A 21,657-nucleotide genomic window follows, 5' to 3' on the forward strand; every position below is an offset into this window, starting at 1 on the left:
TTGAAGCACTCAAGTGATAGCTTTCCTTTGTACCTGCTTGATCCTCTTTGAGCTTCCTAAAAAAGTTTGCTACTTCAGCATCAGAGTCTTCACTGGATTCTTTATGAGTAACAACTTCTTTCCCCTTTTTTGTGGTGTTGAAAGCAACTTCTTTTCTTGAGGAAGTCTCACCGATTGTTCTCATCTCATAGGTTGTTAGGGAACCAAATAGTTCATCCATAGGAAAAGTCTTCAGATCCTTGGCTTCTTCTATGGCTGACACTTTAGTATCATATTTGGGAGTGAGAGATCTAAGTATCTTTTTGACAAGAATTTTATCTGCAATCTCTTCGCCAAATCCTCTAATAGTATTTAGAGTTTCATCAAATCTATGAAGGTAGTTTGTAATTTTTTCATCATCTTTCATTTGGATGCTTTCAAGTTGCTCCTTAGAGTTTGTAGTTTGGCTTCCTTGACATTTGCATCTCCCTCAAACAACCTCTGCAACTTTTCTCATGTTTCCTTTGTTGAAACACAGTGCATGACACTGACAAATTCATTATCAAATAGTCTACTCAAGATGGCATGTTTAGCCTTTGCATTATTTTCATACTCCTTCTTTGCATCTGGATCAGTGGGAGGAGTATTAAGAATGACATAACCATTCTTGACTGACATCCATACATCAAAGCCAAGAGATGAAATATATGTCTCCATTCTTCTACTCTAGAAGGAATAGTTAGATCCATCAAACATGGGGGCTTTTGAGGAAGCAGACTCACTTCTTGCCATTCTGCTCAAAGTCCATAATCTACCCAAGGTTTAGAGATAACCAAGAACTAGGCTCTGATACCAATTGTTGAAAACAGAGTACCATTGAGAGGGGGGTGAATCAATGGTTCCTAAGTTTATCCTTTTTTTATCTAACTTGAGAATATCAATTATGTACTTAATCACTTAAATGGTCAAATCGATAATACAAGAAAGAAAGCCAAAGTGACCATACACACACAAGTAACTCACAACACCAGATTTACAAAGAAAACCCAATATGGGAAAAACCTCGGTGAGAAAAGCTGCTGAAGACTACTGCTTCAATCTAACCTCACAGGTAAAACACTGATTTACAAATATTTTGGGCACCAACCCAAGGAGCACTAACCCCTACACTTTTAGGGCACCAACCCCTACACTTTTAGGGAACCAACCCAAGGAGCACTAACCCCTATACCAAGCTTCAACTTGGCGATGTATATTGAAATGCTATTTGAATATGATTAAGGCTTCTTATTGCAAATGAATTTTGCAACTCTTGAATCAATTAACTCTTGTTATCTTTCTCTCCCTTTCACACACAGTCTCTCAATGTATTGTGTCACACTAGGATATTGCTTGCTCTACCACACCTTACCAGTTAGGCTTAATTGCCTTTTGAAACTACTGATAGAATCCTCTCACCGGTTTGCCTCCTTACTCACACTATTACTTGATCAGAACCCCTTCTCAAGTTTTCTCCTTTCTTCCTCTAACTTCTCTCCTCTACACAATCTTCACAACAACATCCTAATTTTCTATCCATAGCTCCCCTTTCTTATTAGATAATTTCCTGCCAAAAAGAAATTCAAAATTTTGACGGTTAGGGTTTCCTCACCATCTATGAGGCAAACTAAATCCAATCAGATCTTGCAAGATTTGATCACCTTGAAGTCCATCTGTTCATCTCCATCATTTCCATGCCCTTTAAGACACATTTTACAGACAAGGGAAACACAATCCGTTTTATAGATCTACATCTGTCAAATTTCTATTAATGCCTTTGATGTTTCCTTCTTGAGGTATTCTGTCAATCTGATCTTCTTGCTTCGATCCAGGTGCCAACTACTCACCTGATCTTCCTTTGTCATTCCTTCTTCCTTGAGCCACATTCAGCCTGATGCAATCCCTTAATTTACGGTTCCTTCATTAATGGCAAATATCTGTTTCATCAACCCTGTGGATGAAGCTTCACCAACCACACCCTACTTGCCACCTCATCTTCACATGACATCACACTGATCAAGACACACAACCTCCCAATATGTAGTCTGTCTGACAAACACATACCAGTAAAACCCTTTGCCAGTAGAGTGTTCTTCTTCTGTTAACTGGTATAGCATCCTATACCAGTTGCAGAATACCCAATATAGATTCTGAAGAAGAACCAAAGAAGGAAAAAGCAACTGGCAGAATACCCAAGAAGGTAAAGGTAGTGTCGAAGGAAACTACACCTATAGATATTGCTACCTACAAACCTGACACAATTTTTGAGAGAACAATGAAGACATTAGGAAGAAATAGGTTTGACAATGTCAAAGAATATTTTGATTCTTGCACTGAAGATGAGTAGAAGCAAGTCGTTAAACAGGTAATAACTTATTTGGATCATTACAATAGATTTCCGCATGACTTGGAAAAAGATATTTCAATCTCTTTGTATAATACTCTTTTAGATAAATGGGAGGAAGCTATTCAATTGGAAAAGAAAATTATTGATGAAATATTTGTACAACATTTTCCCAATTTATCATCACATGGAATTAGTGCTTTAGTTGAGCAATATAAAGTATATTTTAATTTTAAAATGAGATGATTGAAGCTTCTTAATGCAAAAAGGGCAGTTATTGAGTCTGAGACACATCAACTAGCCTATGTAATTAAAAAGAGGGAAGAACTCATCCACTCTGGCAATAAGGATGATACTACAGATTATGTTCCTCGACCGGAAATGGATGAAGAGGAGATTGTACAATATGGCATAGTCTATCCAATAAAGAAGAAGGATGACTTCATTATTCTTGTTGATAAAGATGTTCAGAACATAGTAGACCTATCTAGAGACATCAGTGCACCAGATATGGAGCCTCCTACAATCACTGAAGTACAGGTTACATTAGTTGATCAACTGGCTCTTCAACTAAAAGTGGACAATGAACTGACAATAGAACAACTGGAGAAACCCCAATCTCCACCCGTTATTGAAAATACTCAAAAGGAGTCTATTGAGAAAGTTGTCACTCGGTTACCTAGAGAGACAACAGAGCATAACACAGAGAGAGCTATCATTAAGAGTGTACCCCCTGAACCGGCGAAGAAGAAACTACTTGAAGATGATGATGATGATTCTTTAAGTATTTCAGGACCCATTGACATGAACACTTTGAGTGCATCAGAAATGATGAAGATTGCTAATGTTATGCAATCTCGAGCACACAAGAAGAGACTGAAAGAGAAAAGGATTGAAGCAGAGACAATCCAGAATGCAGTAGAAATTTTGTCTGATTTACTATCGGAAACAGTTGTTGCATATCTTCCTACACCCATTAGCAAACTTGGTCAGTTAGTTATAGATGCATCTGATCAAATCAAGTTGCTTGAAGATGCTGCTCAAATGTCCACTAAGAAGAGCCACAAGAAGAAATATGGAGATAAACTGGCAAAGAACATTGAAAGTGGCAAAATGGCTCTATCTCATAATGGAAGTCTATTGAAGAAAGCTATTGAATATGGAGGAAAGTATCTTGCTTCTACCTCCAATGTTTCTTTCTTTTACTTTGACATTTCTAAGAGTGAAGTTGAAACCAAGCAAGAAATGGAAAGGATATGCAAGGCATATGTCCCACTCCAGGACTCTATTCATGCTTTTAACGGTTTGTAGATAATTTGCATGATAGATTGAATAGGAATGATAATGAGAAGGATAAGAGACTCCAATCTCTAAAAGAGCTCAAGAGTCAGCTCACCTCATAGGTCGACATTCTTCAAAGAGCCTACTCCAATGGAGAAGCTATTCTTGCTACTCCTGAAACCTGCATGCTAGACTCAATGAAAGAATTCCATTCCCAGTTGATGTCTACATTTGAGTATACTACTTGTAAGGAAAGTAGTGCATGGAAAATGCTCTCCTAACGTCAATTCTAAGGGGATTTACAAGCAAGGAAGTATTTTAATTTTAGTTTGTAATACATTAAGATAAAACATAGACAGAAGATTAAAATTAACCAGATAGAATAGCACCAGAGAAAGACATCAGATATACGTGAGAAAACCCTTATGGGTAAAAAACCCACCACCAAAAAAGAGATCCCTTTATTCAGTAAACAACATGGTTACAATAAAGTACTCAGATCCTCTTTTATGGACTCTGTTCTCACAACATGTAGACACCTCTACTCGACTCGGCTTCTACAACTTCCCTCTTACTCTTTGCCTACCACTATAGTATTTATGCACACCCATCTGCTCATCGGTTACATCTCTGGCAGCTACCATCTGCCAAACCAAATGGCCTTGGAGCATAACTGTTGAGTAACAACCTATCCATTCATGAACTCATAGAACACATATTATCCCACATTCATCTAGAAGTTGGGTCAATTCGTATTCAAATACACCGACAAAAACATTCCAAGTGTCTGCCTACTAGTCTTCGGTCTAGACGACATCAACCCGATCGCCGAAGGCAATTCTTTTGGGTATTGGGAAGACAAACAATCAGCTATCCTGAATGTCCGATATTTCTCTCTGTGCTCTACCATGTGGCACCCCCTGATTGGTTCCAGGTCCTTGCTCTGACATCTTAGTGTGGCCTCACTATCCGCCCAGAATTCTTTTTTGTCATTGGCTCATGATGAAAAGTCTCATGAGCAATTTCCCATTGCGACCTAGCGACCACTGTCGGATCTGTTGTGATTATCGTCTGATCATCTACGATCTGCTCAGCCTTTAACTCGCTTGAGCCGCTCACCTACCAGGTCCCACCACTTGGTCGCCATGTCACAAGGGATATTCCAATGAGTAGATTCCTATCGTGACCTAGCGGCAACCATTGGATCTTTTTGCCCGACCGTCAGATCTACTCAACTTGATCACCGGATAGCCAATCACAAGAAGAGGGTTCCATTGGGGCAAGTTATACCGATCAACCCAAACACTAAGCATGAGAATTAGAGGCATATTTCCAACACTACTAACATACTAGAATCATGGGAAAATGCTTTATCATAGAGGAAGTAGAACTTCAATGATATTTTTCTGAGATTAGCCGATGCATGAATTTTTTTTTAAGCTGTAATATATGTTGAACACTTTGATGCAGATTTTCTATATATATGTATATATTTTACTTTATCATTTTGGCATTATTGTCAAAGGGGGAGTAATAATATGTATGTGTGTTTTTTTGAAAATTTTGTATTTATGCATGCATTAAGGGGGAGTATTACATTAAAGGGGAGCATGAGCACATGTGTAAATATGCTGTGTATTCACACTTTGCGGTATTGTATTACTCTAAAATTTTCTAAGTGTTGCCATCAATGCCAAAGGGGGAGATTGTTGGCTTGATGATGATTGTAATGTATTCATCACTTGTTGTCATTGATGAAACACTCTCACACACACATATGATTACATTGACTACCGGTGTAACTTCAATTGGTTTACACTGTCAACTAGTATGTTTAAGGTTTATCTCTAACCGGTACTCTGTGTCAACCGGTATGTGCTTAAGAGATAACCTATGGCTACACTAAGTTGGCATCAAAATGAAGATGAAGATGAAGATGGAGATCAAGCCAAAGATTCCAGGACAATGGTTCACATGTTTTGTTCCAACCGGTATTGACTGTTCTAACTGGTATCTGATTTTGTGATGAGTTACCAACACTGACTTCTTGACTGTCATTTTTGTGATGAGTTATGATTACTTGTCTAGATACAATGCACCTAGGAAATTGTGTTTTGATTTCCTATGGCCGACATAAGATTTGAATGTCTATTTAAAGACATCTTAGTGAATCATTTGATAGTGATAGAGAGGAGATTATGTGAATACTGATATGCATAAAGAGTGAAATCTTTTGTTGAAGAGCGATAAGTGTTAAGATGAAGAGCAGTGTTGAATGTACTTAGAATGATCTAATCAAGCAAATATTGTGCTACTAAGAATAGATCAAACCACTCTTGTTGTTTTCTAATCATTACAACAAAATCAAATCCCCTAACCGGGTAAGCTCTAACAAGCTTCATTGTACAAATCTTGTAACAAGGTGATCCATTAGTTTGGATTCTCAAATCCTCCAATGAGGTTACTCCTAACAGGGTAGTACTCTTAACAGGGTATAACCTTCTAATCAAGCTTGGGATCTCTAACAAGTTTCACTCATAGCAGAGCACTTTGTAAGACCTTAACCATTCAGTTATCTATTACTGCATATAGTTAACTTGTGAGTTCCATCTCACTGTGATTTTTACCTATTTGGGTTTTCCACGTATAAACACTTGTGTTATGGTGGATGCTTTACTTTTTGTGGATGTTGTTATATCATTTTGGATAGCATGTATTTTGTTTAAATGCTTGGTTAAGTTCATCTACCGGTTAGTGTTTGAAGTAGTGTTTTATTTGGTGTCACTGATTCACCCCCCCTCTCAGTGCTTTTCAAGTCCATCATAATCCTCTTTTATAGAGAGTACCCTAAAAATGGAGGGGTAAGATTAAGAGGTGGAAGGATAAATGGTCCAATCATATTGAAGGGTAGGTATAGTAAATAGGAAAATATTAGAGAGGTAGTTAAAGGTAAATTAAGAGATTAATGGCCAGTGTCATGGGGGGAAAAAGCTAATGAATTAATTAAATAAATAAAGATTTATTGAATTAATAGAAGAGGTGGGGCCAATTAAATAAATAAAATATTTATTTACTTTAGAGAAAGGATATTTAAATAAATAAAAAATATTTATTTGAATGGAGAAAGGCTAGAAGAGGATTAATGAATTAATTAAACAAATTGAAATATATTTAATTAATTGAAAGATTGGGATAAAATAATTAAATAAATAAATTATTTATTCAATTAGGCTAGGACAGTTTTAAGTGTCTACAATAAGCATTGAGGTGAGGATTATAAGTATTAAGATGAGGATTAGAAGTATTGAGATGAGGATTACAAGTATTAATGTTAGAAGCATGTTGATTAAGTGGATATGTTATTGATAGTCTTGTACTTGCTACAATCTATTGTGATGGCTTTCTTTTTGCTCCTAAGTGAGAAAATGGTGCTACAAGGTGTTCTGGCCTCTAGAAGTTGATGAAGTGTGTAAATATAGGAAAGTATGCTGAAGATAGTCTAGAAGAATGCTCCACATTCCTCCACATTTGAAGATATGGCATTGCAACTCATTTTTGGATATAATGTGTGGATGTTGCACCCCTATCTTTTCAAGTCCCTATTGTTAGACAATTCAAATAACCAGAAGAAAACTGAGAGGTGGGGGGGGGGGGTGAATCAGTTGTCATAGATTACCGGAAGCATTAGCAATTTAAACTTTAATACCGGAACCCAAAACAATAATACTGGAATAACAGTTAATCCAATTAAGCATAAACAATAATCATAAAATAAATACCATCCACACAACACCAAGATTTGTATGTGGAAAACCCGGTAAAGGGAAAAACCACGGTGGAAAGCCTAGCCACAGTCAGATAATACTTCTGCAGTAAGTATGTGAATTACAATGAAGGGGCTTGCACTTGCAGGAAGGCCAGTAGCCTAGAGCACACTGCTCATCACAAAAGAAGCCTCACTAACTACATATAAATCCAGATTACAATCTGGAGAAGTGTTGAACTGCAAAAGATATCATCTCCTATGCCTGAGTGCAGTTTCGGTTAAGCTCAATATTGGAAGACTAAATCCTCTTACACAAACCCAATTCGATCTCCAATGATCGACCAAATCCTTTGCCTGAATGATATTAAATTATTCACACATTACATTCCTTGACCATGAACTCTTACATTAACCATGATGATCTATAATGAGATCTTACATCTATTTATACAAACCCTCGACCATAAACAATCAAGTTGGCCACCAGATAATAGACCAATTACATAATTACAAACCATGTCGGCCTTAGACAAAACAAATAATATCAACACATAAGACATCCCGAAAATATAATAATAGGTCCTACCACACATTACATTAATGTTGGTCCATAACTTAGATCAACCGAGACTAAGTATAGGTCCACATGCTTTTGCAGTGATCTCCAAATGCCAAGTCTTGAGCACGATCACCAACAACATCCTGAAACTCCATCAAAAGTTGCACCAACACCACTTATGCAATTCATCAAAGATCTCCATCAAAAGATCTATTGGTGAAACCCTCGCTGAAACCAGAAACCAATCTTCTAACAAGCAAGATAACATCCAATCATCAGACCAAAACCAACTGATCAAATAAGAGTATAAACATTATGATCAAACCAATTCCATCACTAGATTATACTGGAGCCTACCAGATCCAAGCTAACCAAAAACCACTCATCCTATCGGGACTAGAAGGGTGTTGGTAAAGCATCCAAACAGCTAGTGTTGACATCAATGAAAAAACATCAATGCAACACATAATCAATTCCATCAAATGGCCAACACCTATTGTTGTAGTTGTGTCTGGTAATGGCAATATGTTGGTGTGTGGTGGAAAAAGTGACACTAAGCAAACATGCCCTAATCTCACTTTCAATCACACACTTGTGGAATACGAAAGAGCCTAGAGGTATCACACAATTGGCTACTTCTTTTTGTGGAAGAGAGAGCCACGGGCTACCTATTAGGATTTCTATTCCTTTGTTGCAAATGATAGATAGAATGATGCAAGTTCAATTCCTAACCCCAAAGTGGAAGTATGAACTAATAGCAAGATTGCAGAATTGAACTTAAACAATGGAAAGCTATAAACACAAGGACAAGACAAGAATGTAAATGCATACTCGGTGTTAAAATCTGAGTGAAAATGTTCGGGATGGGGGCGCAGGCGCCACTGTCCTGATTCTGCCCCTGAAACTGCTCCGGAAACTGCTGTTTTGCACTCTGGAAAAGCTGTCAAAAATGCTGAAAATGCTGTCTGTCAGGAGGACCAGGGCGCCCAGCGCCCCTGTCCCAGGGACCAGGGCGCCTAGCACCCCTGTCCTGGTAGGACCAGGGCGCCCCACGCCCCTGTCCTGGTCTTTTGCTCTGAGATTTGGTGTGAAATTCGGTCTTCGTCTGCTTCTTCCGGATCTGTAACTTGCGGCGTCGTCCGAATTCTGAAACTTGCACTTATATTTGAAAAGGTGTGGGCGGCTATATAGGGTTTTGCCTTAGTCAAACCCCCACTTCGGTGATTTCCACCTCCACGAATAGCCAAGTTGTATTGTAAAATGTATTGTGTGTGTAGACCTAGTGTGTGTGCAAGGTCCTTAAATGCAAGAAAGCAAACTAGAGCAACCTAGAAAGTAAACCCTAATTGCTTGTAAATGATAATGTAAATGCTCTAAATCAAGATGCAAAGTGATCTAAAGCATGAATAAAGGATATATTGAAGCTTATGCAAAGACATGAAAACAACATGAAATCATACCCAACCCTCAAGGGAGGAGTACAAGCCAATCTTTAGTCGGTAATCTCCTATTGTTCTTCAATGTCTCCCAAGCCCTAAATGAATGAAATTGATGAATGGTTGATAGAAGGATGTTGAATGTTGTTTAAGTCTTCAAAGATCTGCTCTTTCGCTGCATAGAAGGTCCTCGAAAGCCCAAAAATTGGATCCCTTCAAATGAAGAAGGAGAGCTCTTATGTAGGAAACCCTAGATCGAAAATTCATATTTTGGCCGACCTAGAGATTGAATATCCCGCCAATTTCTTGGGGTTAAGCTTTATTTTATGATTGGATCGCACTCCTAAAATTTTGGGAAAAATGTCCGGGACCATGTGCACCGAGCGCCACGGTCCCGACAACTTTTCACCAAATTTTCAGGGTCGTCGGATATGATGATTTTAGAGAGAATCCCGAAGTTACAGGTGTTTTCAAGATGTTTTGACCCCCGAAATCAAGCCCCCAAGTTCAAAATAGGACCTAATTAGGGTTTTTGATTACATGATGTATAGGAGGAATAAAATGAAAGGGGCACACTTTAATGAAAGGGCCCAACTTTATGATGTAGGAGATGATAAAATAGAACCTTAGACCTAATTAATTTGATTAATTAAGTACTAAAGGGGAAATGCAATGCAAAATGCAAAATGCGCCAAGGCGGGTGCTAAACTAGGTGTGAAATTGTACCACCCTAGCAAGTGCGTACAATTTACGACGCTACATTTAGCCCCCACTTTAGCGGTCATATGAACACTACATGCATATGCAAGCTAAAGTACAGAAAAGTAAACATTATTTGAAAAAGGATATATCCATAAGTCTGTTGAACGAAGCCCCCAGTGGTATCTGCAGTACACAGTTAAGAACCGCACCCTACAAAACACACGTTAGATCACAAAATCACCTAATGATTACTAAGGAAGGTGATGAAAATTCGAGGGTAGCTATATGCCCCCCCCTATTTCGGCTTGCTAATTTTAGTGAGTTGAAACAGGGTATCATGTTTACCACTTCGAATTGTTAAAGAATATTGATGACAAATGCTCACAAGAAGATTCGATATGAGATCAAAAACCAATGGAGAATCATTTGGTAAGAAAGAGGACTAAATCTCAATTCCAACGCAACAAAGAGTGTGAGGATTTGAGAGTTCTCTAACACAAGATGAAGGATGTAAATGGAAACAAAATGCAAAAAGAAGAAAAGAAAGGAGAAAAGAATGAATACACACATTGGTGATCCATGAGAAGAATAGTGAGAGAAAACATGGACTTCTCACCCCTAGATCTTGTCTAGGTGATCCATGGGAAAAGGACATGGAAAACTAGCCCCTAGAGTCTGTCTAGGTGATCCATGTAAGGGAGGAGAGTGAGAAAGTCTAGCCTTATGCCGCTAGTTCCACTCAACCTCGTGCATGTGTGTGTAAGTGAGGTTAGAATCATCTCATAGGAGTCTATGCCCGAGTATGCTACAACTTGTATATGTATAGTACAAAAGCGTGACATCTCGCTCTAAGAGTCTGTGCTCTGGTTCTGAGAATAACCCATTGCTCAAAAAGTGTAATGTTTATGTCATAAGAAAATTAGAACAAGGATACCTACCTTCATCACAAAAGAAGATACCCTAAAAATGCAACAATGTCATAGATCTAAGCAAGAGAGTTTTGCACTCTTTGAGCAAGGATAAGATAGTTGAGAAGGGATATCCTGTAGTATGTGTAAAGGAGATCCTTAGAGGAGAAGAGATCTTTGTACAAAAGACACCTATCCTCGAGAGGAATTGTCTTAGACAAAGAAGAGAATAAGAATGCAATACTTCATTCTTTTGCGAGGTGAAAGTGATTCTTAATGAAGGATGACGCTCTTTTTAACCCAATCGGGAGGGTGAATTCATTATGGATGTATTTTACCAAGTGCAAAAGAGGTTGTAGTCAAGGACTTACACCTCTTGTAAGAGAGAATCCTTGAACAAACAACAAATGCCTACAAGGAATAACATCAAGTAATAAAGTTCACACCATCCACGAAATAGGAAAAAAGTGGATCCTTAGATAAAAATAAGGAAAGATCATTGCCTCCCAAGGATAAGGAAAATGAGAAGGACTTACACAATCTTCTAGGGAGAGATTGGGACATAAGAAAAAGAAGAGATGTATGAAATCACTCTTGTCCCCATAGGAACAAGAAAATTAGGCTATTATGTTGCTTCAAAAAACATATGATTGCACTTGAAATTGTACCATCATGAATGACAATGAGCCCCCAGTAAATGAGCTACCAATGTCACATAATGATGAGCAACATAACAGCCATTAATGTTATTTAAAGACATGATAGATTGAATGAGGTATTTGAATATGACATGCTAAATGCTCAACTATAAGTGAGATCAAAAACATGTATAAAGTGATAAAAATTGAAGAAGAAAAGTCACAAGAAATCTTAGAAGAGGTATGATTTATTAGAGCCTTATCCCTAGAGGAAAGGACTTTATGATGAATAGGAGATAAAGATTCATAAGTGGATTTAGAAATTTGAGGAAAGTCATAAAGAGATTTGTTCATCGCCAAGATTTCCTTATGAGGGGAATGAGAGTTGATAGAAGTAGAAGATGATTTAGTTGAAGTGAGATCATCATCACTACTAAATATAGCATTCACATTGAGAGATGGTCTTTTAGATGCTTTAGTGCCTTTGTAGGGATTATAGCCGAGTCCAAAGGCATAATTGTGAAAATTAGTCTCTAGAGGAACTTTTATCCCTTGTTCATGAGCGCCACAACCATTTCCATGATACCCATGCTTAGCAAAAATGCGAAAACCACGACCATAACGATCAGCCATTTCAGGAAGAGAAGGTGGTTTTTCATAAGACAAAGAATCAAATCCTTCAGAATTCGAAGTGTGAGGAGAAGAAGTTTGAGAAGCGGCCACAAAATTATTGCTCATAGGTTCAAGTAAGACTGATTGATCTCTAGTTTCTTCCTTCTTTTTACCTTTAAGATCTCTAGGAGGAACCCTATACTCACCTACAAAGGTGGGATTAAAGTCAAGGGATCCCCAATCGTCTTCTGCGAGAACCTTCTCAGGATCAAAAGCCTTTTCATGTGTAAACTCAAGTCGAGAAGGATCTTCTTCAGGAGCTTTAGACTCATCCAAAGAATTTTGATTATTAGAGGGTGATGATTCATCCATAGGTATCTTGTTCAAAGAGTCATTACTAGAAGAGGAAGGCTTAGATGTTTACAAACAAGCTTGAAGATTAGTGTCACCTATCAAGGTATATGTCTTATTGTTATAAATGAATTTAACTTGTCTATGCAATGTAGAGGGGACAAATTGCATACTGTGAATCCAAGGTCTCCCTAATAACAAGTTGTATGTTAGATTTCCCGACATAACATGGATAGGAGTAGGCAAAGTAACAGGTCCCACTGTGATGGGTAAGGTGATGATACCTAATGAAGACTTAGCCACATTATCAAAGCCTCGAATGGGACGAGAGTCAGGCTCAATAAGGGATGTATCCACATTCATCTTATGCAATAGATTAATGCTACACACATTAAGGCCAGAGCCATTATCTACCAGTGTTCATCTTATAGCAGTGTCATTTATGATAACCACAATCATCAAGGGATCATATTGTTGTTTAATTTCACTAGTAGGCAACTCATCTTGAGTAAACACAATTTGAGCTTTAGGATTCATCACAGAGTTAACCAAAGACACTATATTACTAGATGTATTAGGTGGAGGAACATTCAAATCTTTCAAGGCATCTTGTAACATTCCATGATGAGCGGAAGAAGTTTGGATCAAATCCCAAAGGGATATCTTAGCAGGGGTAGCTTTAAGTTATTCTATGAGATCATAGTCCTTACTAAGAATTTGTGAAATCCGTGGAGCTTGAGGAAGAATAGGTTGGGATGGAGGAAGTAAAGTTGGGATAACTGGAGGAGGATTAGGTTGCCTATTGTTTCTAGTATTATAAGTATGGGCAACCGCATGATAACTCTCTCTAGTCAATTGCTTAGCATACTCATAAGGGCTCTTAGAGGAATAACCTCCTTGCACAATAATAATAGGTTTCTTAGGCGTGCAAAAAGAATCATTAGCATAACCACCTTGAACCACTAAGATAGGCTTATTTAAAGGTTGAGAATTTTGAGAAGGACAAGCACCTTGGACAGTGAAGAGAGGTTTGTTAGGTGTTTCATTCACATGTATCAAATTGATTGAGGATGGTTTAGAGGAATGAACAAAAGTGTTGGAAGAATTATTGATAGTCTTCTCGTGCACTAAAATCTTATCACAGATTAAATCAATTTTAGGAGAGAGACAAGGGGTAAGCATTGATGTTCTAGTAGGAAGAGTAATACTAGGAAAGGTCATATCATCCTTTATCATCAAAGGATCTACATGGGGAATAAACTCTCTAGGAGAAGAATCAACATTACTCTCTAAAGTCTCACTTTTGAGAGGGAGATCTTTGAAAGAGATGTTAACCATCTCGCTTTGAACTAGGGTTTCCTTATGAGTAGAACCAAGTTGAGGAGAGGGAGAATAATTGAGATTCAAGGAAGGTGAGAAACTATCAAGGGAGTTTTCAATCTTGATTTCATCCCCTTTGGCTAGGGTTCTCTCATGGGGTAGAGAATAATCTACACCTTCTTCTAATGGTTCATCCCAAATAGTGAAGTTGTTGAAAGGAATGTTTGAAGTATTGTCAATTTCGGGAGAGGAGATAACATTGTTTATTAATTCCTCATCCTTAGGAGGGAGAGCATCAATAGATGTGTTAAACTCATCCTCTTTCCTCAAAATATTTTCAATATGATCTTTAGGGGAGAGAGAATTAAGGAAATTGCTTTTTATTTCATCTTCTTTCTCTAAGGGATGCTTATGGGTAAGACCAACTTTAGGAGAAGGGTAAGCATTTACCATTAATTCATCATCTCTAGTGGGAATTTTGTTGGAAAAGGAAAGGCCATCACTAGGAAATGTAGGGATAATGTCATCTTCTTGCACAAAAGGATCTTCAAAAGGAGATATCTCTTCATAGAGGGGATCATTGAAAACAACCATGTTACTAGATTTAGTGGAAGCGCTGATAGGAATGTACCCTTGAGAGGAATCATTCGACTTATCTTTCTCATCACAACGAAATGGCATAGTAACAATGTTTATGAGTTTTTGGTAAAATGAAGGTTTGGTATATTTAGGTTTCAAAAATTCATCTAAAGCTTCATCTAACTCATAATCATCACAAATATGAACATCTTGCAAATAAAAATCTGACATTTTGAAATTGCATAAAATTTAAACACACAATGCAAAGAAACACACTTTTTTTATTTTTTTTATTTTTTTAATGAAAATGAAATGAAAACACACTAAATCTAGATCTAAATCTAACAGATGCAATGCAAGAGGAAGCAATGATAGATTCACGTTGGGTTCACGAAAATGTGTGGTGGAAAAAGCGACACTAAGAAAACATGCCCTAATCTCACTTTCAATCACACACTTGTGGAATACGAAAGAGCCTAGAGGTATCACACAATTGGCTACTTCTTTTTGTGGAAGAGAGAGCCACGGGCTACCTATTAGGATTTCTATTCCTTTGTTGCAAATGATAGATAGAATGATGTAAGTTCAATTCCTAACCCCAAAGTGGAAGTATGAACTAATAGCAAGATTGCAGAATTGAACTTAAACAATGGAAAGCTGTAAACACAAGGACAAGACAAGAATGTAAATGTGTACCCAGTGTTAAAATTTGAGTGAAAATGTTCGGGACGGGGGCGCGGGCGCCACTGTCCTGATTCTGCCCCTGAAACTGCTCCAGAAACTGCTGTTTTGCACTCTGGAAAAGCTGTCAAAAATGCTGAAAATGCTGTCTGTCAGGAGGACCAGGGCGCCCAGCGCCCCTGTCCCAGGGACCAGGGTGCCCCACGCCCCTATCCTGGTCTTTTGCTCTGAGATTTGATGTGAAATTCGGTCTCCGTCTGCTTCTTCCGGATCTGTAACTTGCGGCGTCGTCCGAATTCCGAAACCTGCACTTATATCTGAAAAGGTGTGGGTGGATATATAGGGTTTTGCCTTAGTCAAACCCCCACTTCAGTGATTTCCACCTCCATGAATAGCCAAGTTGTATTGTAAAATGTATTGTGTGTGCAGACCTAGTGTGTGTGCAAGGTCCTTAAATGCAAGAAAGCAAACTAGAGCAACCTAGAAAGTAAACCCTAATTGCTTGTAAATGATAATGTAAATGCTCTAAATCAAGATGCAAAGTGATCTAAAGCATGAATAAAGGATATATTGAAGCTTATGCAAAGACATGAAAACAACATGAAATCATACCCAACCCTCAAGGGAGGAGTACAAGCCAATCTTCAGTCGGTAATCTCCTATTGTTCTTCAATGTCTCCCAAGCCCTAAATGAATGAAATTGATGAATGCTTGATAGAAGGATGTTGAATGTTGTTGAAGTCTTCAAAGATCTGCTCTTTCGCTGCATAGAAGGTCCTCGAAAGCCCAAGAATCGGATCCCTTCAAATGAAGGAGAGCTCTTATGTAGGAAACCCTAGATCGAAAATTCATATTTTGGCCAACCTAGAGATTGAATATCCCGCCAATTTCTTGGGGTTAAGCTTTATTTTATGATTGGATCGCACTCCTAAAATTTCGGGAAAAATGTCCGAGACCATGTGCACCGGGCGCCACGGTCCCGACAACTTTTCACCAAATTTTTAGGGCCGTCGGATATGATGATTTTAGAGAGAATCCCGAAGTTACAGGTGATTTCGAGATTTTTTGACCCCCGAAATCAAGCCCCCAAGTTCAAAATAGGACCTAATTAGGGTTTTTGATTAAATGATGTATAGGAGGAATAAAATGAAAGGGGCACACTTTAATGAAAGGGCCCAACTTTATGATGTAGGAGATGATAAAATAGAACCTTAGACCTAATTAATTTGATTAATTAAGTAATAAAGGGGAAATGCAATGCAAAATGCAAAATGCGCCAAGGCGGGTGCTAAACTAGGTGTGAAATTGTACCACCCTAGCAAGTGCGTACAATTTACGACGCTACAGTTGGAATTTTGAAGATTGGCCAAGGCTGGTTCAGAGAATGCTCTACATTGTTGATTGCTCCGCATTGATGTTATTATTGTTGTAGCTTGGTGGATGTGCTCATGTTGTTTGTGCAGTGTCTGAATTTAGTTTTCAGGTGATTAAGTGTACTGCAAGTATGCTTCTAATGTTTTGTTTCATGACTGTGTTTCCTATCCTTTTGGGTATGAAGAATTATATATCTATTTTGGTTGTGCGAACATGTTTTGGTCTTTTAGCATGGAAGATGTGTTTGAAAGTGTTGTTGGATGTTTAAGGGATGTCTTTATGTGGTCCACATGATGTTGGTTGATCTCTTTAGTACCACATTGTGACTGGAGTTGGTTTTCAAGGTAATTTATAGTTACCTAGCCAATAGGGATTGTTCTCTTGCTTGTGCTATATCTTTGAGGATTTGGGCCAGCATTAGAAGATGTGATGTGTTGTATTTGGGTCCTACTATTCCTTGTGTGGATTCACATTGATTGATAAATGTGTTTTTGACTAACTGGTTATGTGCTTCATATTTTTAACTATGCGTTACCCTATTGCTAACTTGGGAGGATGTGCACCAGGATGCGTGATGTTTGAATTGCATTAGAAGATGTAATAAAGATGTTTAAGTTCCTCTCTATTACTTGGATAGGATTGCTTTCACTGCAATTTATGTTTTGTGGCTTACCTTGTATGATTACTTCTTGTCCCCTATTCTAGTTGACCTAATTGATTTTTTTAGGTCTATGGATGGTATAAATAGAAGATAATTTCATTTGTAGGTGTAGAAAAGAGTAAAATATGAAAGATGCAAATATGAAGCAATTAGAGTGTGTGGTGAAAGTATTGGAGCTGAATTGCCTAATGGTTGCTTGAGGCAGTGAGTCAAGAGAAGCTACATTTGAAGAAGATTGTTGGATGTAGTGATTTTGAAGGCTTGTTCATTGTAACTCATTTTTGTCATGTATCTTTCTCAAAGATAATGTTTCTCCTTAGCAAGTCCTTTGTATCTTTCCTCGAGGTAGTGAACCTTAGCTTGCAAGTCCTTTCGGGAGAAATGAGCTTCCCTGGGCAATGAGTCCTAAAATTTTTTGTAATATTGTTTATATAATGTGATTTGACTCTCACCATGGTTTTTTCCTTCTTGGGTTTTCCACATAAATCTGGTGTTCTCTTGTGCATGTGTGTTCATTGCTTTATCTTTCATTGCTGCTGATCAAATTAAGGATTTGTGGAATTGAATTGTACTTTAAGTTTCAAAGTTTTGTTCAAGACTGATTCATCTCCACCCTCTCAATCTTGGGGTGTGTTCAACACCCAATATTTCTCTCGTAGGTTGCAAAGGTGAATCAAAGTCAAAATTTAAAAAATCTAAAAGCTTTTTAGACAAAAAGTTGGTGGCTATTTTTTATGAACAAATTGATGTCCTGCATTGATCAAGGACCCCAAACTAATATTTTTTTCCTTTCTTCATCACTAGGGAATTCCTTAACGAATAATCCTTTTGGGAGGATTTTGATGTAGTTCAAAAATCCCCATGAAGATTTAACTCATTTTTAATATTTTTGTGTGGTTGGAGAAGCACCATAGAGCTTTCTGACCATTATGGTTTGTCTTAGATCATAAAACTAGTTTTATCCATGGTTGTATTTATTATCAAAATTATTACCCCATCGACATCCTTATTGTGATCATCTTCTAGCTTCCAATGAGAAAGATCAATTAAAGGTCATCTAAGGGTTTTCTAAGATCCATCTCTACACTCTCTTTTCTCTTCTAAAACCTATTTTTCTATGTTTTGAAAAGAGGGAGGTCATTTTTCTTTGCCAAATTAATTATCATGGACTACATCAGCAAGAAAATTATGTTCCCTACTTCACTCTTGATCATTCACCTTGAAATAAGAAGTTGATAGTATGTCATAAGACGAGATTCTTCTGTGTGCCCATTCCTTATTCTTTGAGAAGCCTTAACTCAAAACCTTTGTTCACCATATTCCCAACCACAATCTTAGAAATTTTATCAAGGAGCAACTTTTTTTTTATTGGACCTTGAATTATTACTTTCTAGCTCCCCTTGCCTCCAATTTTTGTGCCATTATTACAAGATTTTTGATGATATTCTGATTTGGATATTGTCGCTACAAACTTTTATTTCATTTCTTTTTAATAAATTTAATGAAATTGAAAAGTCCCTTGTTAGCCTTTATCTCAACTATTTACTATACTGCAATTACTAATGTATATGAATGCAATATGCTATCAATTATATGAGATAGTCACAAAATAGCAATACAATCTTATCAACATGGGCCTACTCTACTTTAAGGTCTCAGACAATTAAGCATTTTTAAATCAAAATAAAAAAGATCAAAATCAACCAAGGAAGCATTACAAAATCCTAGATAAGTCAAAGGTGGGCTCCTAAGTCCAACTAGCTCCCTTTTTATACCCAAGAAGCAACCAAAAGATAAAAAGATAATTAACTCTAGTAACTTTTGTGAGGAAGATGACTATTACCAATCTAAGTTTCTCAATAAGTTAAAGGCTTTGATAGTAGAAACGAAAAAAACAAAATATTAATGTTTAATTTTCTTCAAAAACCTATCAAATATTTAGTTATACATTCTTGGCAATTTTACAATGCATTAATTGCAGAAAAAATAGATAATTTAGAAATAGATAATTGATTTAAGGGCCTCACTTCATATGGTCAAAGATGAGGTCACATTCAAACTGTTAAGGCATTCTAATACCAAGCAAGTATTTGTTGCTAAAATATATGCCTCTTAAGTCCTCTTAAATTATAGGTACTAAGATAATTAGAATAGAAGGTGGATACATGAACATAATATGTTGGTAAGGAACTCTTGAGGTGGCTATTGATTGGCTTACCAATTAGATGGGACAATGCTATCTTCTCTTGTAGCTTGTTTTCATTCAAATCTATAGCTTTTAGCTGTCTTGATAATGCAATACTTGTTTTTGAAATTAGTTAAGAAAATTAATTTTAAAAATTTAGATATTATCTTAGTTATTCTGGATTTGATTGTTTTAGCATCATACTTTGGATCACACTCTGTGATCCATCATTGGGATGTTTAGAGAATGTCAGGATATGGACTAACTATCTTCCATATCCTAACATTCTCTAAACTTGGTGATGATGGATCACAGAGTGTGATCCGAAACATTGATGCTAACAAAAGTCACACAATCAAATCTAGAAGCAATCTTGCATATCCTGACATTCTCTAAACATCTTGATAATGGATGACAGAATGTGATCAGAAACATTGATGCTAAAAATCTCATACAATCAAATTCAGAAACAACTAAAATATTAACATAAATAATTTAAATATTCTTTCAATCTAACAAAGTTTTCTGGTAGAAAATCCTTTTACATTTGATAACTCTGATCAAAAGTAGTTTATCTGATTAAAGACAATCTCTGATCTTCATAAAAATATGATCAGAACTGATAAGTCCCATCACCAATGTTTTTCATGATAATTTTCACTTTTGCTAAATCGAATTTGGAAGAACTGTCATTTCAATGTAGACTTCCACTTTGCTTTTACTGTCATTTCATCCATATAATAGCTAAGAATGTACTCACTTTGATTTGATTAAATCATTTCATTTCACTGCAAAAAAATAATTTCCAGTTGGCATTTGTTCTTGTCATTCAAATCATTTCACACACCAAAAAAGATCATTCAAACCACACATCGAATCAAATGGATAGTCTTCCATGTAAGAAAGAATATTTAATGTTTGACAGAGACAAAGATAAAATTGGGAATTGATTTTCAGAGAGAAAAGCAGAATTACACCTATAAGGGCATGTTCCCATGCGACTGCTTAGCTTATTTTGGCTAGCAGTCGTTGCTCGATATTTTTAGGGATTATTTGTGAAGCAGCTAACCCCATGAATATTTATCTTTGCTACTTATTTTTAAGCAAAACATCTTAAATATGTATTAATAGAATTAATACTAATTTGTGCACTTAAAATTTAGAGAAAAAAAAGAAATAAAATCTTTAAAAAAAGAGGGAAAGAAAATTGTGGAGACATGTGGCATTTTTGTTAATAAGCAGCCACTGCTTATTTCCAGCCCCCCCTTTTGTTCCATAGTTTATTTCTAATTCCTAAACAATAGCCGCTCCACCAAAATAGGGAAAGATTCTCAATTATCCCTTTTCTCACAATTTTTAAGTTGCATGGGAACACTTAACTGCTTAAATTTAAGCAGAAAATAGAGTTAAGTAGCCGCATGGGAACATGATGTAAGTGATTAGGTTTTTGGGATCTGCTTTTCTTGGTAAAAGCAGAGTTCAAATGTCTAAGGAAATTCCATGATGGTTTGAGAATTCATCTCCTGTTCAATTTATGGCTTTAGTAAATTTGTAGATTGTTCCCCCCTTTTTAAAATATTTTTATAAATATTAAAAGTTAAGATTGGTGAATATATCTTTAACATTATTTTGTTCTATTTAAAAATAGAAAAGAATTTATCTTGAAATGTTTAGATAAATATTGTCATGAAAAATAATGGATGCCATGTCTTGTCTTATTATCTATACTTATTGATGGAGCTTGTTGGATGTTGTGTCTTATCACTACTTGTCATCAATGGAACTTGCATTTTTTCATAGAAATGTGAAGTCTACTAACTTGATCGATGAAAAGATGAAAATATGAAGAAGTGGTTGATTTTGAGTTATCAAAGGTGGTGTCTCTAGAGTCCACACATTTCCACAATTCCCTAGGAGACACTCGATTATGTAGACTCTACTTATTATAAAGTATATCAACACACAAATAAAGTAAATGAGCACCAATATAGTAAAAAAATAAAGATGATTAGAAAAAAAGGGATCCAATGCATGCTTTAAATTACTTAAAAACAACTCTTCATTCAAATTTTAGTATCTACCCTATACCTATACAATACACTTCATGCTTCTAGTAGTGATTTTTTTCTAAAGACAAAAAGCATAGGAATAAAGGAATCACTTGGTCCTCATGATGGATACCATTGTTTGAACCCCCAAGGGAACCTTAGAACTACATGACACATTGAATGAATATATTACT

Source organism: Cryptomeria japonica, chromosome 3 (assembly GCF_030272615.1).
Source record: "Cryptomeria japonica chromosome 3, Sugi_1.0, whole genome shotgun sequence".
NCBI classification, from domain to species: Eukaryota; Viridiplantae; Streptophyta; class Pinopsida; order Cupressales; family Cupressaceae; genus Cryptomeria; species Cryptomeria japonica.